At 40.9% G+C, this 7,522-nt stretch overlaps 1 long non-coding RNA gene across 1 annotated transcript; it reads left to right on the top strand.

Annotated features, from left to right (window-relative positions):
* The first annotated feature begins 897 nt into the window (after positions 1-897).
* Positions 898-6,431, top strand: LOC114039238. The gene is made up of 3 exons (XR_003568647.1): positions 898-1,302; positions 4,460-4,789; positions 4,963-6,431. It is a non-coding gene; the product is annotated as an uncharacterized LOC114039238 (long non-coding RNA).
* The last annotated feature ends 1,091 nt before the right edge of the window (positions 6,432-7,522 follow it).

A 7,522-nucleotide genomic window follows, 5' to 3' on the forward strand; every position in this document is an offset into this window, starting at 1 on the left:
GTAAATAGCAAAGCACTCCAGTATCATTGCCAAGGAAATCCCAAATTGGGTCAGAAAGAGTTGAACACAACTGAAACGACTGAAGCATAACAGCTAAAGACTGATAGACTAGAGTAGTACAAGCTGGCTTGGTTCCCTTTAGGCTGAAGAGAATCTTATGTCCTCACTAGAGCACAAGCGTCCTTTGAGCCCAGAAGTCAAAGTCAGACTCATCATGACTAGGAAGAGGGGAAATATTCCAGGAGTGAATCCAGTCACCCCCTTGTACTATACTGTGTCGGCTGCCAGGAGAGAGTCCTTCCCAGAGGCACAATTAGGAATATTTGCACCTGGGGCAAGGACCACAAAACCTGCCTTCTACCCAGGGAAAGCAGCTGGAAAGGTCAGGTGTGTATTTGAGTCAGTCAGTCAATAAACATTTATTAAGCTCTTATGTGCCAGGCACTGTGGTATGCCCTCGGGATTAAAAAAAAAAAAAAAGGCAAATGATAGCCCCTGGCTTTGAGCAGCTCAGAAAAACAGCCCTAATCACGGAATGGGTGTTGCCTCAGTCAGAGTGAGAACTCAGAAAGACCTTAGCTTAAAAAGGCCAAATGCATCCTGGGCCATCTCTAGTCGTCCTGATCTGTAGCTGACCACAGAACCCAGATGGCTCTGGAGGAGAAAGTGAGGCTGGTGACCTTGCACAGCCCTCCCTCACTTAAATCAAAGTCAATTGCATCATCTTCCTGATGTCACGGTCCTCTTTGAGGATGAAGGACAAAACCACACATAACCTGTGAGTCTAAGGAGACTACAAGGAAATAAATATGTACAAACAAGCTATATAAAGGATCTATAGGAAATAATGAACAGAGGGAAGGTAGTGGAATTAAGAGAGTTTGGGAAAGGCTTCCTGTACAAAATGCCGTTTTAGTTGGTCCTCTGAGGAAGGGAAGTGATAGTTACTACATTTGGATAGGTGGGTAGTGATCAAGACGCTAGGATACCATGGGAGTACTGCTAAGAAGGCCGCCAATCCCAACCCCAACCATCAGATGGCTTCTTATTTAAATAGACTGTGGCAGCTATTTCTAAAACCTAATTAATTATTTCTTCACACTTGGCATCCAGGGAGCTTGATGACTTGGGGATTTGGAAGTGGAGTGATAAATGTAGTGAAGAAATAGATGCTTCTGGTGAAGATGACTTAAAACCAACCTCTTCGAAGCCCTCAAAAGGTTATGTGGGATTCAGAGAGAGCTTACTGATTATCTAACCCAATGGAGTTCTTGACCTGGAGTCCATGAAATTTATATATATGTATGTATGTATGTTTTGTATGTGTATGTGTATGTGTATGTATATGTATGTTTGTATATGTATGTATATATATACACCCATATATACATATAAATGTATATATAAACTGTATTTCAATATAATTGGTTTCCTTTGTAATTTTATGTCTTATTTTATGCATTCAAAAACATTATTTTGAGAAGGGGTCTACGTGATACTACGTGTCTTAGTGATAAGCATCTCTGGGCTTCTCTCCCTCTCTCTTTATAACTTGGTCTTCTTTTTCTACACTTGATATTTGGTATTGCCTTGTTCTCATTTTACCCAGGACTTGATAGGGGTCAGAGCACGGTCAAAGTCTGTCCACCAACTAGGTGGGGTAGTGGACAGAGTGCTAGACTTGGAGTCAGGAAGACCTGAGTTTGATCCAGCCTCAGACACTTACTAGTGTGTGTGGCCCTGGGCAAGTCACGTATCCTCTGTTTGCTTCAATTTCCTCAACTGTTAAATGGGGGCTAATAATAGCAACTACCTCCCAAGCTTGTTATGAGGATCAAATAAATGATATTTGTAAAACCAAAATAAAAAACAAAATTTTAAAAGCTGTCTAGTACAGTGCCTAGCACAGAGTAGGTGCTATATAAATGTTTATTCCCTTCCCACTTCCCCTTATCTATCTTGGTGTTGTCCTTTGTTTTACTGTTTTACTGGAGTTAATCTGCTCCTTTCTTGATGTTTGTATTTTTTAAACTGGATTTTCTTCCCAAATTTCAGATTCCAGGCCCTGGGAAAGATGGGAAAGCCTACAGGGAGGGGAAAGAAATATTTCCTGGGGTGGGGGAGGAAGGTATGTCTTTAGGAAGGCATAGTCTACCATTTTCTCCTTTTCTCCCTAGCACCGTGCACCTGAAGGGACCTTTGCAAGCTTATTGTGGGTAGGTAAGATAAGGATGGACACTTCTTAGCCTTTCCTCTCATCCCTAGGTTGTTCCCTATCCTTAGGCAGGCCACTAGCTGTCTGGCTCCCTCGGCCAGGGCTGAATTGCCTTCCCATCCATAGGCCAAACCAGAACTTAGTGCCTGGAAGCCTTTGTTTTTGCCAGTGGAATCCCAGGAGACAAGCTATTTTCCCAAGATTCTCACTCTTCTTTCTTCATCTTGCCACCTTCTATAACTGGCCCAGACAGTCTGGCTTCTCTTGATGGATAAATTAGATTATCATTAGTCTGACCTAGGACAGATTTCACTTACTTGAGCAAAAACCACTGGGCATTCACCCTAGTTCTGGGTCTTGGCTTAGCTGTTCTCACTTAGAGGTGCCAGGGCTATGCTCATCCGATTCAATTCAATCAATATTTAATGATGGGTGCTGGGAGAAAAAGACAATAGAATCTTACATTTTAAGAATTGTAAAGGACATTAGAGATAACCTAGGCAAGGGGTTGGACTGGACTATCCTTGTGTGGCCTTGTGAAGCCTATGTACTCCTAAGGATAATTTTTTTCTCTTCCTTTCTTCTTTCCTTCAGCAATTAAGATGAAGTGACTTGCTCAGGCTCACAGAGCTAGGAAGTATCTAAGGCTGTATTTGAACCTAGATCATCCTGATTCTAGAACCGGTGCTCTATCAACTGTACCACCTAGCTGTCCCCTAAAGGCTAATGTTTCAGATAAAATACATGTGATCACAAAGGATACCAATTATATTTATATATGTTATATCTACATGTTCAAATGTTTAATACCTATTCTAATTTCATAATTATGTATTATGTAAAATATATAATATCAATATAATTATATATTCTGATATATATTAGATATATATAAATATATTTCAATATAATTGTTTTCCTTTGCAATCTTGTGTATTTTTATTTTATTTATTTAACTTTATTGACTATTTAAAGTAAGATTTTATTTTATTTTATTTTAATTTTGGAGGCAATGGGGGTTAAGTGATTTGCCCAGGGTCACAGTTAGCTAGTAGTGTCTGAGGCTGGATTTGAACTTAGGTCTTCCTGACTCCAGGGCCAATGCTCTATCCAGTGTGCCGCCTAGTTTCCCCTTATTTTTTTTTATTTATAAATTCATGTGCTCTAGGTTAAAGAAGCCGTGATTGAGTAATCCAATGCTCTCATTTTATAGATGAACAAACCAAGTCTGAGAGAAGAGATGTGACTTGGGCAAGGTCACAGGATTGATTAGTGACAGGGTTGGAATCATCTGATGTGAAATCTAGTTTCTTATCTGCTATACCTCTCATATCCAATACACTGCTTTCTGATTTCTACCTCCTGCTCCTGTATTATTTTCTACCTCTTAATTCGACCTCCTCAGCACCTCTGGAATCCTTTTTCGTCTTTGTGCTCACACTACACCCACTCTTGCCCAGACTCTCACTACCTTTTAGTTGAACCATGGAAATAGCTTCCTAACTGCTATTCCTACTTCCCATCTCTCTCTCCTCTCTAGTTCATCTTCTACGGAGCTTCCAACTGATAGCTTCAAAGCCTAGTTCTGGCCATGTCTATCCCCCTGCTCAAGAAAATTCAGTGGTTCCTCTAAGATAAAATGAAAACGCCTCTGTTTTGCATTTAAAGCTCTTGACAGTCTGGCTTCAAACTATCTTTCCAGATTGATTTCACATTATCTTCCCTCACACACTCTACATTTGAGCCAAACTGGCCATTTTCCTGTTCTCCATAAACAGCATTCCATCCCCTATCTCCATAACGTTGCCCAGGCTGCCCTACACATTTGGAATGCTTGCCCTCCTTCCCTCCTCCTTTGGTAACCCTTAATGTCCTTGAAGGATTTGCTCTGCTGCCACCTCCTTCAAGAGTCTTTTTCTGATTCCTCTAGTTATTAGTTGTTAGTGTCCCTCCAAAAGAAACACTCTGTGTTCTCTCTCCTCTCCTCTCCTCTCCTCTCCTTTCCTCTCCCCTCCTCTCCTCTCCTCTCCTTTCCTCTCCTCTCCTTTCCTCTCCCCTCCTCTCCTCTCCTCTCCTTTTTTTCTCTTTCTCTGCCTGTCCACATTTGTATGTGTGTGTGTGTGTGTGTTTGTGTGTGTGTGTGTGTGTGTGTGTGACATATATTGATCTTGTCTTAATCTATGAAAATGTTTATAGAACATAAACTTTTTGGGGGTCTGGGACTGCCTTTGCTTTTTCTTTTAGTTCCCTCACCCTGGGCAGTGCTGGGAATATAATAGGTCCTAAATGATTAATGGATGGATGGATATATGTGTAAAAACTTTATGAACTGCCGACACCATTGGAAATGTAAAATGTGGTGCTGTTGCTGCTGCTGCTGTTGCTGAAGATGAAGATGAAAGTGAAAATTCCCCCCTGGTCCCAAGCATGCCATTCTGTCAGGACTTAGTAATCACTCCTGGTGAGAAAGCAGTGGCTTGAAGTGACGCTGATGTTGTTCCGTGGGAGTACACTCACTCTAACACTTCTGCACCCCTAGAATTGGAGCCAACGATGACCGTGGTTCACTGCGAGGTACTTAATCCTCTTTCATTTTAGAAAAAACAGACCAGCTAGATCATTTTCAAAAGCAATAGCTTCAAGATTACATATAAAAGTTTACCACTTTCATATGTTAACCAGATTTGAGTTGTTCACCTCTCCAAAGTCCATTAAAAGTGATGTATGTTTATTTATTATTTTGCCAGACAGCAAGAATGCAGGCTTTCTTGAACTGTCCCATCAATCACTTCATCCCTGGGTTGGAGTGTTGCTGTGCTGAAGGGCTGAGAGGTGATTTACTAGACCAGAGCATCCAGCTTAGCCTCCGGTTTATCTCCTGAAGAGACTGGCGTCTGCTAATCTTGGAAAAGAGGTGGGGGTTCTTTTTTCAGGGAATTACTATCTCTGTTGGAGACTGAAATAAGAGAAGGACAAACTGCTGGGGGAGGGATAAAAAAGCTACATTTGGAGCCAAAATGAATTTTGGCCACGAGGAGAATGCCTAGTAGGTCTGTAGTGCTGAGTATGGTGAAATCTACCTTGAGCTCATAGTATGAACTGATCTAGGAAGGCAAGACAGATTCATTCAAAGTAACCCGTCCTGCTCAGCCATTTTCTAGGTCTTATTTCTTCTCTTCAAAATAAAGAGGATATCTTACGGTAAAAACACCCAATACAGAAGTGGTGAGGAAGCTGCTGTAAGTCAAGACTCAAGCTGAAAATGACTGTCATTGTGATTCCTGATCCCTCAGTGAGAAAGGGCAAGGATGAATAAGGAAACTGAGGCAAAAGAGGAAAGAAATGTCACAAAGCCTACCCCGAAGAGGTCAGTATGTCCAAAACCAAGCTTGTTGCCTTTTCTTCTGACTTATTTGACTATACCTTTGCACTTGCTCTTCTCTGTACCTGGACTGCACACCCATCTCTCTGAGATAGTTAATCTAAAGTAATTAGATTATGCACACCCATCGCTCTTAGAATCCCTGGAATCCTTCAAGCTCAGCTCAAATGCTACCTTCTGCAAGAAGCATTCCCTGATCTGCCTCGCTCTTAATGTCTTAACCTCCAAAGTGCCTTATAAATTATGTACATATTATATACACGTATGTGAACACATCACATGTGTGTATATGTATACATGTATATATACTATAAACTCCTCAAGGTCGAGGGCAGTTTTCGCTTTTATCTTTGTATTCCCAACATATGATACAGTGCTTGGCACATAGTAAGTGCTTAATAAATGTTTATGTTTGTTGATTGATAGGAGCTTTATGTGATCATGGAAAGATCACTGGGAATTCAGGATACTTGGGTATAGTACTGGCTCTGACAATCACTACTTATGTGACATTGGGTAAATCTCTTAACATCCCTGATCTTCTTCATCTATGAGATGAAGGGTAGGGATGGTGAGAAGAAGACGACTGGACTAGTTGATCAATCATGTCCAATTCCAATTCTAATAGTCTATTCATCTATAACTAAACACCATGAATATGAATTTTAAGAGGATATTTGACATGGATTGTATGGATTATATCCATATTACATGGATTGTAATGTCTGTGTTCATGATACAGAGAGTGTGAGATGGATGACAGTATAATTAGGTGGATTTGTAGATGATAGAATAACTGTACACAAGGAGTGTTGGGGCAAGGAAGAGATAGAGACAGAGAAAAAAGACAGAGACACACAAAGGACAGAGACAGAGAGATGGAGGAGAGAGGGAAAAGGAGGGGGAGAGAGAGAGAGAGAGAGAGAGACAGAGAGAGAGAGAGACAGAGACAGAGACAGAGACAGAGACAGAGAGACAGAGAGAGAGAGAATTGAAGTCCCCCTAGAAAATGGTTAATGTCATGTCAAGGATTCTCTCCTCAGTACTATCCTATTTAATTTTCCATCATTGACCTTAGTTTAATGGAAGGTAAAATTTCCTAACAATGAGAGTTGCCCAATGTGGAATGGGTGGCCATAGTAGATAAGGTATTCTTTATCACTGTACATTTTCAAGCAGAGACTGTATGACCACTCCCATTTAGACATGGCATGGATTACATGATCTTAGAGGTCCTTTCTAATTCTGAGATTTTGGAGTTCTGGATAAAGACATGGAAAGTATTTTTTTATTCAATTTTCTTATAACATGAGGCTAGTAGGGATAGCTGACATGTTGGATGATAGAATCAAGATTTTTGAAAGGCCCCAATTGTCTAGAATGTCAGCCAAAGGCAACAAGAGATAAATGTAAAGTCTTGCACTTTGATTAAACAAAACAAAATAAATGGCACAAATACTGGGCTGGGGTAGAAAGAAATCCTGGCTAGGCAGTAGTTTATGGGTAAAATGTCTTAGGGTTTTGAATTGGCTGCAAGAACAGTATGAAGAAATAGTATGGCCTGACTGCCTGATCAAGTTAATACAAGCCTGGGCTGAATTAAGCACAGTGTACTGAACAAGGGGGTGTTAGTGTCATTGCTGTATTCTGTGCTGGTTAGACTATATTCAAATTCTGCACTTTGAGAAAATTACTTTGGCAGCTAAATGGAGGATGGATGGAGTGAGGAGAGACTTGAGGCAGGCAGACCCACCAGCAGGCTACTGCAGTAGTCCAGGCATGAGATGATGAGGGCCTGATCCAGGGTGGTGGCAGTGTCAGAGGAGAGAAGAGGACATACACAAGAAATGTTACAAAAATGAAGTTGACAGTTCTTGGCAACAGATTGAATATGGGGGAGAGAGAAACTGAGGACTTGAGGATGA

This window comes from Vombatus ursinus, unplaced genomic scaffold (genome assembly GCF_900497805.2).
Source record: "Vombatus ursinus unplaced genomic scaffold, bare-nosed wombat genome assembly UNPS02011700.1, whole genome shotgun sequence".
Taxonomy (NCBI): domain Eukaryota; kingdom Metazoa; phylum Chordata; class Mammalia; order Diprotodontia; family Vombatidae; genus Vombatus; species Vombatus ursinus.